The following is a 15,948-nucleotide window of genomic DNA, read 5'->3' on the forward strand; positions in this document are numbered from 1 at the left end:
TCCTCCATGAGGAGGTAAAAGTGCCTAGAAAAAGAGCTCTATAGAAAAATGAATTTAGGAAACACTGAAATGCATTTACCTCTACTACACCCCTTACACAACAAATGAGAGGAATCCTTAAACACAGTTTAAGTTTGCTTAATTCAGAATTTCCCCAATTTAAACTACTCGACTATCAAGAGTAACAGGAATGATTTTACTAGACACTGATAATAAGATTGAGATGCAGGCTCAGATTGTGAGAGAACGATTTTATTTTAAGGGCATCAGAAAGAGAGAAAAGTGCAGTTGTAATAAGCAAGATCATCTTTCCCAGTGAATTTTTTTTTTTTTTTTAAACACAGAAAGCCTAACAAGAGATTAGCCTGTAGATCACAAGGTGTTAAGAACTACTCTTGCGAGGTCGTCTCCACTGCATTTCACCTACCCTGCTCTGTCTCCTTTCCTCTATGCTTATTGTTTACTTCCTTTGTGCACACCTATTCTAGCCCTAACAGCCCATCCCCTGACCTTTTGGAGAATAAACTTTTGAAAGATATTCTTTCTTTTCCTTCCTTTCTTTCTTTTCCTCCCTTCCTTCCTTCCTTCCTTCCTTCCTTCCTTTCTTTCTCTCAACATCTTTATTGGAGTATAATTTCTTTACAATGTTGTGTTAATTTCTGCTGTATAACAAAGCGAATCAGTTATATGTATACATATATCCCTAAATCCTCTCCCTCTTGCATCTCCCTCCCACCCTCCCTATCCCACCTCTCTAGATGGTCACAAAGTACCGAGCTAATCCCCCTGTGCTATGCAGCTGCTTCCCACTAGCTATCTATTTTACATTTGGTAGTGTATACATGTCAATGCTACTCTTTCACTTTGTCCCAGCTTACCCTTCCCCCTCCTCATGTCCTCAAGTCCATTCTCTACGTCAGTGTCTTTATTCCTGTTCTGCCGCTAGGTTCATCAGGACGATTTTTTTTTTTTTTAAATTCCATATATATGTGTTAGCATTTGGTATTTGTTTTTCTCTTTATAACTTACTACACTCTGTAAGACAGACTCTAGGTCCATCCACCTCACTACAAATAACTCAGTTTCATTTCTTTTTATGGCTGAGTAATATTCCACTGTATATATGTGCAACATCTTCATTATCCATCCATTCATCTGTCGATGGACACTTAGGTTGCTTCAGTGTCCTGACTATTGTAAATAGTGTTGCAATGAACATTGGGGTACATGTCTCTTTTTGAATTATGGCTTTCTCAGGGTATATGCCCAGTAGTGGGATAGCTGGATCATATGGTAGTTCTATTTTTAGTTTTTTAAGGAACCTCCATAGTGGCTGTATGAATTTACATTCCCACCAACAGTGCAAGAGCGTTCCCTTTTCTCCATACTCTCTCCAGCATTCATTGTTTGTAGATTTTTTGATGATGCCCATTCTGACCGGTGTGAGGTGATACCTCATTGTGGTTTTGATTTGCATTTCTCTAATTAGTGATGTTGAGCATCCTTTCATGTGTTTGTTGGCAATCTGTATATCTTCTTTGGAGAAATGTCTGTTTAGGTCTTCTGCCCATTTTTGGATTGGGTTGTTTGTTTTTTTGATATTGAGCTTCATGAACTGTTTGTATATTTTGGAGATTAATCTTTGTCAGTTGCTTCATTTGCAAATATTTTCTCCCATTCTGAGGGTGGTCTTTTTGTCTTGTTTATGGTTTCCTTTGCTGTGCAAAAGCTTTTAAGTTTCAAAAGGTCCCATTTGTTTACTTTTGTTTTTATTTCCATTTCTTTAGGAGGTGGGTCAAAAAGTATCTTGCTGTGATTTTTGTCATAGTGTGCTCTGCCTATGTTTTCCTCTAAGAGTTTTATAGTGTCTGGCCTTACATTTAGGTCCTTAATCCACTTTGAGTTTATTTTTGTGTATGGTGTTAGGAAGTGTTCTAATTTCATTCTTTTACATTTAGCTGTCCAGTGTTTCCAGCACCACTTATTGAAGAGACTGTCTTTTCTCCATTGTATATTCTTGCCCCTTTTGTCAAAGATAAGGTGACCATATATGCATGGGTTTATCTCTGTGCTTTCCATCCTGTTCCACTGATCTATATTTCTGTTTTTGTGCCAGTACCATACTGTTTTGATTACTGTAGCTTTGTAGTATAGTCTGAAGTCAGGGAGTCTGATTCCTTCAGCTCTGTTTTTCTTTCTCAAGATCGCTTTGGCTATGTGGGGTCTTTTGTGTTTCCGTACAAATTTTAAGATTTTTTGTTCTAGTTCTGTGAAAGATGTCATTGGTAGCTTGATATGGATTGCTTTGAATCTGTAGATTGTTTTGGGTAGTATAGTCATTTTCACAATGTTGATTCCTCCAATCCAAGAACATGGTATATCTCTCCATCTATTTGTATCATCTTTAATTTCTTTCATCAGTGTCTTATAGTTTTCTGCATAAAGGTCCTTTGTCTCCTTAGGAAGTTTTATTCCCAGATATTTTATTCTTTTTGTTGCAGTGGTAAATGGGATTATTACCTTAATTTCTCTTTCAGATTTTTCATCATTAGTGTATAGGAATGCCAGAGATTACTGTGCCTTAATTTTGTATCCTGCTACTTTACCAAATTCATTGATTAGCTCTAGTAGTTTTCTGGTGGCATCTTTAGGATTCTCCATGTATAGTATCATGTTATCTGAACACAGTGACAGTTTTACTTCCTTCTTTTCTGAGTTAGATTCCTTTTATTTCTTTTTCTTCTCTGACTGCTGTGGCTAAAACTTCCAAAACTATGTTGAATAATAGTGGTGAGAGTGGGCAACCTTGACTTGTTCCTGATCTTAGAGGAAATGCTTTCAGTTTTTCACCATTGAGAACGATGTTGGCTGTGAGTTTGTCATATATGGCCTTTATTATGTTGAGGTAGTTTCCCTCTATGCCTACTTTCTGGAGAGTTTTTATCATAAATGGGTGTTGAATTCTGTCAAAAGATTTTTCTGCATCTATTGAGATTATCATATGGATTTTATCCTTCAGTTTGTTAATATGGTGTACCACCTTGATTGATTTGCATATATTGAAGAATCCTTGCACTCCTGGGATAAACCCCACTTGATCATGGTGTATGATCCTTTTAATGTGCTGTTGGATCCTGTCTGCTAGTATTTTGTTAAGGATTTTTGCATTTACGTTCATCAGTGATATTGGCCTGTAGTTTTCTTTTTTTGTGACATCTTTGTCTGGTTTTGGTATGAGGGTGATGGTGGTCTCATAGAATGAGTTTGGGAGTGTTCCTCCCTCTGCTATATTTGGAAGAGTTTGAGAAGGATAGGTGTTAACTCTTTTCTAAATTTTTGATAGAATTCACCTGTGAAGCCTTCCGGTCTTAGGCTATTGTTTTTTGGAAGATTTTTAATCACAGTTTCAATTTCACTGTGTGTGACTGGTCTCTTTATATTTTCTATTTCTTTCTGGTTCAGTCCTGGAAGTTTGTACTTTTCTAAGAAATTGTCCAATTTTTCCAGGTTGTCCATTTTATTGACATACAGTTGCTTGTAGTAATCTCTCATGATCCTTTGTATTTCTGCTGTGTCAGTTGTTACTTCTCCTTTTTCATTTCTAATTATGTTGATTTGGGTCTTCTCCATTTTTCTTGAGTCTGGCTAATGGTTTTTCAATTTTGTTTATCTTCTCAAAGACCCAGCTTTTAGCTTGATTGATCCTTGCTATTGTTTCCTTCATTTCCTTTTCATTTATTTCTGATCTGATCTTTATGATTTCTTTCCTTCTGCTAACTTTGGGGGTTTTTTGGTTCTTCTCTCTCTAATTGCTTTAGGTGTAAGGTTAGGTTGTTTATTTAAGATTTTTCTTGTTTCTTGATGTAGGATTGTACTGCTATAAACTTCCCTTTTAGAACACTTTTGCTGCATCCCATAGGTTTTGGGTCATCATGGTTTCATTGGCATTTGTTTCTAGGTATTTTTGATTTCCTCTTTGATTTCTTTAATGATCTCTTGGTTACTTAGTAGTGTGTTGTTTAGCCTCCATGTGCTTGTAGTTTTTACAGATTTTTTCCTGTAATTGATATCTAGTCTCATAGCGTTGTGGTCAGAAAAGATACTTGATAAGATTTCAATTTTGTTACATTTACTGAGGCTTGATTTGTGACCCAAGATCTGATCTATCCTGGAGAATGTTCCATGAGTACTTGAGAAGAAAGTGTATTCTGCTGTTTTTGGATGGAATGTCCTATAAATATCAATTAAGTCTATCTGGTCTAATGTGTCTTTTAAAGCTTGTGTTTCCTTATTTATTTTCATTTTGATGATCTGTCCATTGGTGAAAGTTGGGGTGTTAAAGTCCCCTACTATTATTGTGTTACTGTCGTTTTCCCCTTTTATGGCTGTTAGCATTTGCCTTATGTATTGAGGTGCTCCTATGTTGGGTGCATAAATATTTACAATTGTTATAACTTCTTCTTGGATTGATGCCTTGATCATTATGTAGTGTCCTTCTTCATCTCTTGTAATAGTCTTTATTTTAAAACCTATTTTGTTTAATATGAGTATTGCTGCTCTAGCTTTCTTTTGATTTCCATTTGCATGGAATATCTTTTTTCCTCCCCTCACTTTCAATCTGTACGTGTCCCTAGGTCTGAAGTGGGTCTGTTGTAGACAGCATGTATATGGGTCTTGTTTTTGTATCCATTCAGCCAGTCTGTGTCTTTTGGTTGGAGGATTTAATCCATTTACATTTAAGGTAATTATCGATATATATGTTCCTACTCCCATTTTCTTAATTGTTTTGGGTTTGTTATTGTAGGTCTTTTCCTTCCCTTATGTTTTCTGCCTAGAGAAGTTCCTTTAGCATTTGTTGTAAAGCTGGTTTAATGGTGCTGAATTCTCTTAACTTTTTCTTGTCTGTAAAGGTTTAATTTCTCCATCGAATCTGAATGTGATCCTTGCTGAGTAGAGTAATCTTGGTTGTAGGTTTTTCCTTTTTATCACTTTAAATATGTCCTGCCACCTCCTTCTGGCTTGCAGAGTTTCTGCTGAAAGTTCAGCTGTTAACCTTATGGGGATTCCCTTGTATGTTATTTGTTGCCTTTCCCTTGTTGCGTTTAATATTTTTTCATTGAATTTAGTTTCTGATAGTTTGATTAATATGTGTCTTGGCGTGTTTCTCCTTGGATTTATCCTGTATTGGACTCTCTGCATTTCCTGGACTTGATTGAATATTTCCTTTCCCATATTAGGGAAGTTTTCAACTACAGTCTCTTCAAATATTTTCCCAGACCCTTTCTTCTTATCTTCTTCTTCTGAGACCCCTATAATTCGAATGTTTGTATGTTTAATGTTGCCCCAGCGGTCTCTGAGACTCCTTAATTCTTTTCATTCTTTTTTCTTTATTCTGCTCTGTGGCAGTTATTTCCACTATTTTATCTTCCAAGTCACTTATTCTTTCTTCTGCCTCAGTTATTCTGCTACTGATGCCATCTAGAGTATTTTTAATTTCACTTATTGTGTTGTTCATCATTGCTTGTTTCATCTTTAGTTCTTCTAGGTCCTTGTTAAATGTTTCTAGTATTTTCTCCATTCTATTTCCAAGATTTTGGATCATCCTTATTATCATTACTCTGAATTCTTTTTCAGGTAGACTGCCTATTTCCTCTTCATTTGTTTGGTCTGGTCGGTTTTTACCTTGTTCCTTCATCTGCTGCATATTTCTCTGTTTTCTCATTTTGTTTAACTTACTGTTTGGGGTCTCCTTTTCTCAGGTTGCAGGTTCATAGTTCCTGTTATTTTTGGTGTCTGCCCCCAGTGGCTGAGGTTGGCTCAGTGGCTTGTGTAGGCTTCCTGGTGGAAGGGACTGGTGCCTGTTCTGGTGGGTGGGGCTGTATCTTGTCCTTCTGTTGGGCAGTGCTACATCCCGTGGTGTGTTTTGGAGTGTCTTTGAACTTAGTATGACTTTAGGCAGCCTCTCTGCTAATGGATGAGTTTGTGTTCCTGTCTTGCTAGTTTTTTGGCATGTGGCATCCAGAAATGGATCTTGCTGGCCGTTCGGTAGAGTTGGGTCTTAGCGCTGAGATGAATATCTCTGGGAGAGCTCTCGCTGATTGATATTATTGGGGCTGGGAGGTTTCTGGTGGTCCAATGTCCTGGACTCGGCCCTCCCACCTCGAAGTCTCAGGTCCAATGCCCAGCCAGGGCACCAAGATCCTGCTAGCCACATGGCTCAGAAGAAAAGAAAGAGAGAAAAACAAAAAAACAAAGTAACAAAACAAAAACAGAAAAATGAACAGACAGAACCCTAGGAGAAATGGTAAAAGCAAACCTATACAGACAATATCACACAAAGAAGCATACACATACACACTCACAAAAAGACAAAAAGGAAAAAAAAATTTTGTATACATATATAAAAAAAGGAAGAGAGCAACCCAACCAATAAGCAAATCCACCAAAGATAATAAGCACTAAATACTATACTAAGATAAACATAAAACCAGAAACAAATTAGACACAGAAGGCAAACCCCAAGTCTACAGTTGCTCCCAAAGTCCATTGCCTTAATTTTGGGAACATTTGTTGTCTATTCAGGTATTCTTCAGATGCAGGGTTTATCAAGTTGATTGTGGGGATTCAATCTGCTGCCCCTGAAGCTGCATGGAAAAATTCCCCTTTCTTTTCTTTGTTTGCACAGCTCCTGGGGTTAAGCTTTGGTTTTGGCCCTGCCTCTGCATGTAGGTCACCCTCAGGTGTCTGTTCCTCACCCAGACAGGAGGGGGTTAAAGCAGCAGCTGATTAGGGCTCTCTTGCTCACTCAGGCCAAGGGGAGGGAGGGGTACAGTAATAATAATTGGAATACAGGGCGAGCCTGCGGCAGCAGAGGCTGACGTGGCATTGCATCTGCCTGAGGCGCACCGTGTGTTCTCCCAGGGAAGTTGTCCCTGGATATCGGGACCCTGTCAGTGACAGGCTGCACAGGCTCCTGGGGGATGTGGATAGTGACCTGCGCTTGCACACAGGATTCTTGGTGACAGCAGCAGCAGCCTTAGAGTTTCATACCTGTCTCTGTGATCCAAGCTGATAGCCACGGCTCATGACTATCTCTGGAACTCATTTAGGTGGTACTCTGCCTTCTGTGGGCACAGGGGGAGGGAATCCCCTCTCCTTGCACACCCCAAAACAAAGGTCTCTTGCCTCTTAGGCAGGTCCAGACTTTTTCCCGGACTCCCTCCCGGCTAGTTGTGGTGCACTAACCCCCTTCAGGCTGTGTTCACGCAGCCACCCCCAGTCCTATCCCTGGGATCTGACCTCCGAAGCCCAAGCCTCAGCTCCCAGCCCCCAACCGCCCTGGTGTTTGAGCAGACAAGCCTCTCAGGCTGGTGAGTGCTGGTTGGCACCAATCCTCTGTGTGGGAATCTGTCTGCTTTGCCCTCTGCACCCCTGTTGCTGCACTCTCCTTCGTGGCTCCAAAGCTTCCCCCGCCCCGCCCCCACTGTCTCTGCCAGTGAAGGGACTTCCTAGTGTGTGGAAACTTTTCCTCCTTCAGAGCTCTCTCCCAGAGGTACAGGTCCCTTTCTTATTCTTTTGTCTCTGTTTTTTCTTTTGCCCTACCCAGGTACGTGGGGATTTTCTTGCCTTTGGGAAGTCTGAGGTCTTCTGCCAGTGTTCAATGGGTGTTCTGTAGGAGTTGTTCCACATGTAGATGTATTTTGTTGTATTTATGGGGAGGAAGGTGATCTCCGTGTCTTACTCCTCTGCCATCTTGAAGGTCCAGCCTCTCTTTTTTTTTTTTCTTTCTTTCCTTCCTTCCTTCCTTCTTTCTTTCTTTCTTTCTTTCTTTCTTTCCTTCCTTCCTTCCTTCCTTCCTTCTTTCTCTGCTTTGAAAGAGTAACCATTGTTTCTAGAAAACATTTTTCTAAGCCAAGTATGTCCTCTCAGAAGACAAAGAATGACTGGGGGAAGGGGAAAGTTAGTTGTTACTGATTCTCCGCTAATTCCTTGTGCCCAGTCGCATCCTTACCTTCCTGATTCTTCAGTCTGCCAGCCTCAGATTCAGAGCTGTCATTAATTACTCTAAGGGGAGGGGGCCCAAGGAGACCTCCCACCCCAAACACAGGGAGTGAATATGAAAGGTGTTAAATTCTTTCCCTTGTTCTATTTCTGTAACAGCTCAATTCTGTGACATGAAAATCTCCCTCTCTGTCTTAAAATAGTCTGTAAAGAAAGATGCAAAGCTGTAAATCATTAAACATTGCCCCCAACTGATTGCTAAGGAACCTAAATGTAACAGAGGAGGGTGTTGGGAATTTGAGGAAATTGTTTCAGAGAAGAAAAAGAAATAGAACTAAGGCAGAAAAACCTCAACTGGTGATTGGGGATTAGGGAACCAAGGGGGAGATGTTGTTTTTCAAATGGAGAAAGACTATTTTTGAGAAAGCCTTCAGACAAGTCATGGGATTAGCAAAACTCTAGGGTGGAAAGCCCGTGAGCAGTGGCCAGCCCCAGGCAAATGATCTTCCTCATTATGAATATTCTCTTCTTCCTTTCTGACACTCGCTGAGTCTCATCTTTTTCACAGTGACTGGTCAAATAATTCCAGGTAAGATATAGATAGTCAAGAGCAGTTTAAAATAGATTTGGTCCATTCAGGTATGTATAGTTCAAGTTTGGGGAGAGAGGATGAGACGAACAGCATGGTAGATTTAAACCCTGACACTGGTTCTATAAAAATGAACCCGTGGGGCTTCCCTGGTGGCGCAGTGGTTGAGAGTCCGCCTGCCGATGCAGGGGACACGGGTTCGTGCTCTGGTCTGGGAGGATCCCATGTGCCGCGGAGCGGCTGGGCCCGTGGGCCGTGGCCGCTGAGCCTGCGTGTCCGGAGCCTGTGCTCCGCAACGGGAGAGGCCACAACAGTGAGAGGCCCGCGTACTGCAAAAAAAAAAAAAAAAACTGAACCCGTGTACCTCAGATTGGGACTTGAACCCACAGGCCAGGACTTGAACCCAGCCAAAAACCGAGACTGGGACTTGAATCCATGGTCTTTTAACTGACATCACACACCTGGTCTCAGGACTTAATGAAGTTCAGGTTCTTGATGTCTCATCACAGAAAGAATTTGGTGAGAGACAAAGTGATAGGTAAGAAGTGGACTTATTTAGAGAGAAACACACTCCTCATACAGAGTGTGGGCCATCTCAGAAGGCAAGAGGCCTTGGGAGAAACACACTCCACAGACAGAGGGTGGGCCATCTCAGAAGGTGAGAAAGGCCCTAGGGTATGGGGTTGTCAGTTTTTATAGGGGTGGGTAATTTCATAGGCTAATGAGTGGGAGGAGTATTCCAGCTATTTTGGGGAAGGGGTGGGGATTTCCAGAAATTGGGCCACCATCCACTTTTTGACCTTTATGTTCGGCCTTGGAACTGTCATGGCTCCTGTGGGTGTGTCATTTAGCTTGCTGATGTGTTACAATGAGGGTATACTGAGGCTGAAGGTCTAGTGGAAGTCCACTCACCTGCCATTTTGGACCTATTTGGCTCTAATCAGTTTTTTTAAATTAATTAATTTATTTATATTTTTGGCTTTGTTGGGTCTTTGTTGCTGTGCACGAGCTTTCTCCAGTTGCGGCGAGCAGGGGCTTCTCTTCGTTGTGGTGCATGGGCTTCTCATTGGGGTGGCCTCTCTTGTTGCGGAGCATGGGCTCTAGGCATGCAGGCTTCAGTAGTTGTGGCGTGTGGGCTCAGTAGTTGTGGTGCACGGGCTTAGTTGCTCCGTGGCATGCGGGATCTTCCCAGACCAGGACTTGAACCTGTGTCCCCTGCATTTGCAGGTGGATTCTTAACCACTGCACCACCAGGGAAGCCCTCTAATCAGTTTATATCATGTCCTCAGGCTATGTCATTCTTTTAAAGGTTGTGCCTTGCCCCCTTTCATCCTGTTTCAAAACCACTGGTGTCAGTAACTAGGGTCAGGGGTCTCCACTGATAGCCTCTCAAATGCTGTCTCCACAGGAAGGACCTACCTGTAGGTAGAGAATAAATCCCCTAATGTGGGATTTATTCTCATGGTTTGTTGCTTTTAGTTTTTATTGTTTGACTTAATCCACATATGCTTCCTAACGGCAGGGTTTTATTCTGCTGTGATGGGAGCTGGAGCCCTGCTACACTGTAGCACATGCTGTGTGTACTGGCAGGTGGCCCTTGACCACATCTCAGGGAGAATCTCAGTATACCCTTTTTTTTTTTTTTTTTTTTTGCGGTACACGGGCCTCTCACTGTTGTGGCCTCTCCCGTTGCGGAGCACAGGCTCCGGACGCACAGGCTCAGCGGCCATGGTTCACGGGCCCAGCCGCTCCGCGGCATGTGGGATCCTCCCGGACCAGGGCACGAACCCGTGTCCCCTGCATCGGCAGGCGAACTCTCAACCACTGCGCCACCAGGGAAGCCCTCAGTATACCATTTTTTTAATACAGAGCCAATCAAGGTAGTCAAAAGCTAATAGCATTTGTCAACATGGGTAGGATTAGTATTTTCCATTTTCTGCTTAGTCCTTAGAATTTTCATTATATATGCAAAGTGGTCAGAAACGGGTATATGTGAAAGACTGAAGGTGTAAAATTCCAAGAGTGTAGCAGAAAATCTAGGAGGTTGGTTCCATGTCCTATACATTAAATAGTTCAATGAAGATTATTAGTTTTCTTAATATAAGATTAGTATGTTCTTATGACCTTTCTGATGGGAATTTTTGAATCAAAGATTGCCTATCTACTGATACAAAAAATTTGGTAGTCAGAGTGTATCTTCCAAGCATTTGTACCTCAGAATATGTACAAAATCCAATTGTTATTTAGAACCTGATATTAGAATGGAAATAAAATGTGCTTAAATTAGTGTTTTTGTTTTTTTAAAGAATGATCTGTTTGCACATGGATTTGTTTGAATCTAGCCTCTTGAAAACATGAAGGACCCTCAAATTTGTCATCTTTTGTTCTTTGGTTAGTATTATACATACTCTTCTTTAGGAAATAGGATCTGCAAGTCTATTTTTCTTTTTGCCCTGGAGATTTCATTCATCTTTTTTGTATTATCCTACAGGGTTAGGCGATTATGCACATTTATTTTATGTTTCTTCTGTGAATGGATTTAAATTCCTTTACTTAGAAACCATCCCTTCAGGGAATGAAGAAGGCTTATCTTTGCTGGCCATGTGGATTCCTGTGAACTCTCTCATCCAAGATGAAAGCAATTTGCATTCTAGTAATACTGAGCTACCTTGTGTTTCTCCCCAAATTGGTCATTTTCCAGAGGCTTTCTCCTCTGTTTGGGATGTCCTTTCCTAGCTGGTAAACACTTTGTTCATTCTTCATGTCTATGAATCAATTCTTTGTGAAGCTTTTTCTTTCCGTCTTCATCTCCTTCAACCCCTACCCCATAATCCTAGGCCAGAGTTTATCATAGCTTCTTCTCTAGTATCTCCACACTACAGCTATAGCTCTATTATTATGTTAATCATGTTATACTGGGTCATAATGTTAGCTCTTCTGATTTTACTTAGCTTTCTAGGACTAAAGTTGTTGATCTTTCCAATCTCTGTAAGCTTTACCTTGGGTCTCCATACAAGTCTCCTTAATAATAAGTTAAATGTAATAAGTTATATATAATAAGTTATATGTGATAACAACAACTATTTATTAAGTGCATACTACCATATTTTATCAACAAGGTACACATAGTTTTCTTCCATATTTAAACATCTTTAAAATCAGGATGCATCTTAAAATTGATTAAGTCTTAGGTTGATGAAATACAATGTATGTCAGCCGCTGTACTGATTTCTTAATATTATATTTCATCCTTAATAATCCAATAAGGTATTATTTTTTAAAATTTATTTATTTATTTTTGGCTGCATTGGGTCTTCGTTGCTGCACACAGGCTTTCTCTAGTTGAGGCAAGTGGGGGCTACTCTTCGTTGCGATGTGTGGGCTTCTCATTGCAGTGGCTTCTGTTGTTGTGGAGCATGGGCTCTAAGCATGCAGGCTTCAGTAGTTGTGGCTCTCGGGCTCTAGAGCACAGGCTCAGTAGTTGTGGCACATGGGCTTAGTTGCTCTGCGGCATGTGGGATCTTCCTGGACCAGGACTTGAACCTGTGTCCCCTGCATTGGCAGGTGGATTCTTAAGTACTGCACCACCAGGGAAGTCCCAAGGTAAGTGCTATTAATATTTGGTTTATGGATGAGGAAACAGAGATTTGGAGGGATCAAAAAACTGGCTCAAGGTACATAGCTACTAAGAGGCAGAGCAAGGACTGAAATTTAGGTGTGTATGTCTTCATCACCCATGATCTTAATCATTCTGCTGGGGAAGAGTGGGAAGAATGGAAGAAAACTAACATTTTGAGGGCTTTCTATTATGTGACAGCCACTGTGCTAGGTACTCCTTGTACTATTGAAACCATGCAACTCAGATTGGGACTTGAACCCACTGTCTTTTAACTGAGATCACACACCTGGTCTCAGGACTTAATGAAGCTCAGGTTCTTGATGTCTCATCACAGAAAGAATTTAGTGAGAGACAAAGTGATAGGTAAGAAGTGGATTTTTTTAGAGAGAAACACTCCACATACAGAGCGTGGGCCATCTCAGAAAGGGAGAGCGGCCCCAGGGTATGGGATTGTCAGTTTTTATAGGGGTGGGTAATTTCATAAGTTAATGAGTGGGAGGAGTATTCTAGCTATTTCAGGAAGGGGCGGGGATTTCCAGGAATTGGGCTACTGCCCAATTTTTGACATTTATGGTTGGCCTTGGAACTGTCATGGAGCCTGTGGGTGTGTCACTTAGCTTGCTGATGTGTTACAATGAGGGTATACTGAGGCTGAAGGTCTAGTGGAAGGCCAATCATCTGCCATTTTGGACCTATTTGGTTCTAATCAGTTTATATCATGTCCTCGGGCTATGTCATTCTTGTAAAGGTTGTGCCCTGCACCCTTCCCTCCTATTTCACTACTTCTCATTTTATTCTCACAAAAACTTTGAGGTAGGCATTATAGTCTTTATATTATAGACAAGGAGACTGAGGCTTATGTTAGATAGATTGTTTGAAGCCACATAGCTGGGAAGTGCTGAAGTTAGGATTTGAACTCAGGCCTGGTGGGTTCCATAGTCATTTTCACCAGAATTTTAGCAGTGCCCTTTCAGTTTAAGAGAAACTGAACATTGATATAGGCAATGTGAACCGAACAGATATAAAAGTCCATTCCCCAGATGGCAAAATTAGGTCGTGTTCCTTGTATGATGATCTAAGAGTGTCTTAGACTCTCGACTTTCCTTAAAGATAAAAGAAGTAGGGACTTCCCTGGTGGCACAGTGGTTAAGAATCCGCCTGACAATGCAAGGGACAGGGGTTCGAGCCCTGGTCCAGGAAGATCCCACAGGCCGTGGAGCAACTAAGCCCATGTGCCACAACTAATGAGCCTGCATTCTACAGCCCATGAGCCACAACTACTGAAGCCTGTGGGCTAGAGCCCTTGCTCCACAACAAGAGAAGCCCGTGCACCACAACGAAGAGTAGCCCCCACTCGCTGCAACTAGAGAAAGCCCAACACAGCCAAAAATAAATAAACAAATAAATATATAAAGTTATTTTTAAAAAAGTAAGCACCAGTGATGACTCTGCTGATTTGAACTGTGGACTAGTCTCAGGGTGGTTTCTTTTTTTTTTTTTTTTTGCGGTACGCGGGCCTCTCACTGTTGTGGCCTCTCCCGTTGCGGAGCACAGGCTCCGGGACGCGCAGGCTCAGTGGCCATGGCTCACGAGCCCAGCCGCTCTGCGGCATGTGGGATCTTCCCGGACCGGGGCACGTACCCGTGTCCCCTGCATCGGCAGGCGGACTCTCAACCACTGCGCCACCAGGGAAGCCCTCAGGGTGTTTTCTTGACATGTGTAACAAAGATAATGCTCTTTAGCCTCCACTGCCTCATCCGGTACCCCAGCAATGTGTATACCAGGTGACACAAGGGCTACTATTAACTGGACCCTACCCTGTAGCTTTGTGTATTAAAGGACATTGAACTGGCACCATAAACAATGTTTAACTGATATTCCATTTATTAAACTGTTTGACTTGTGGCCTAACTGATTTAGCCTGGGCTAGACCATTAACCCCTTGGACACTCCATTATGCAGGATGCCTATCATATGCATTTATTTTGTCTTTCATAAAGAAATACCTTTCCCCCCTTTTGAAGGAAAAAGCAAGATAGTTTCTCAAACTAATCTTAATGAGATCACTGCAAAAATTCAAATATGCTGTCTTTAGGTATATTCAGCTCTTTCGAAGAGTATAACGTGTGAATACGCGAATGTTTTCATTTTTCTCTTGGACGAATTTTGATTTGTAGCTAGAGTTAATGAATTTAAGAGTAGTTTTTCCCAAAATGTATTCCAGCACATGTTAGCTCTAAGAGTTGACCTTTGAAATATGGGTCCCATGGTCAAATAAATCTAGGTAATGTAGCAAAGCTATTCCTCCCTCATAGAGTGCATTAACCATTAGTGCATTAAAGGCCCTGATAAGTCCAGCTGTAAAGAACTTGTTTTTTGGTAAGTCTGTTGACAATTCATGGAACTAGTATTTCCTTAACACACTTCAGGATATACTGCCTCTGGCGGAGGCTGTAATTGTCCCCTGTATCCATTCTCTTTTTCCTTTTAGTAAGAGAATCTCTGAATTGTAGCTAGGCACATGCTTTCCAGCTAAACACTATGTTTTCTCACTTCTTTATAACCAGTTGCAGCTGTGTGAATGATTTTTTTGACAGTAGAATGTAAACAAAAGTGATGTGAGCAAAACTGAATGTTGCTCCTTTAAAAGGAAGTTGCTTGCCTTCTACTTTCTATCTTTCCCCATTCTTGCTGGCTAGAACACTCAGTTGCTGGTGACTCAGTTTTGACCATCTGGCCAGACAACACTTCAGGGGATGCCAAATGAAAAGATACAAGGAATCTGGGTCCCTGATGGTTTTGTGGACTAGCCATTTATATCTGAATTGTTTCACGGAAGATAAATAAAATTCATTTTGTTTGAACCACTCTATTTTGGGTATCTTTGTTATAGCTGCTTAATCTAAACTGTCACTAATCACTGTCCTGGAATTCTCTGAGAATTTTATGCTTGGGTTAGTATAAACTTCCTGAATTCTATTGGCTTTTCTTAATAAATGTTTTTAAAGAGAAATTCCTAAATGCTTTAGAGGAAGCTAAAAATTTAGGTGAAATAACGTTTGGAATGAAGCTAAGCTGTAGACTTGGCATTAAAATATAGAATGAACACTCAAATAATGAAATATTTGCTCAGACTGAGCCAGGTGAAAGACTGGACTTTCTCATGAAAGAAGATGAGGTTTTAAATGACTCATGTTATACATAGTATCACTAATTTTTCTAAGTGTGTTTATACATAAATGTCTCAAGCTACTGAAATAAATGAATGATTCATATTAGCTTCAAAAAGAAAGCCTTTGGGGTTTTCTCTGTCTGCTCTGCATTTTAACTTGCCATTATTTAAAGGCTTATTCAAGACTTTTAACAGCAGACACACTGGCAACAATGTCAATTCTGACCTCAGTCAAACATAATAGGAGAGAGCAAATTGTGTTTTCCTCAGAAAAGAAAACCACAGCATATTTTCCTCCTGGAATAATTTGATTTCCTTTTGCTGTAGAAAGTCCAGAGAAAATGACAGCAATTCTGCCATAAGCTTCCACAAGTTGAAACTGAATGTCTGTGATTGTACTTCCCATGATGACTTTTCTACACTAATGCTTGGGTTTCCATTTTAGAGCCCCTGATTACTAGATGTGCTTCAAGATCTTAATGTAACTAAGCACCCTTGGCTTGGCTCTGCTTTGGGGCAATGGCATCCTGCCGGCTTCTGTGATGAATGCGTCCAGAGCTTTAGCCC

The sequence above is a fragment of the Stenella coeruleoalba genome (assembly GCF_951394435.1).
Source record: "Stenella coeruleoalba genome assembly, chromosome: 4".
NCBI lineage: Eukaryota > Metazoa > Chordata > Mammalia > Artiodactyla > Delphinidae > Stenella > Stenella coeruleoalba.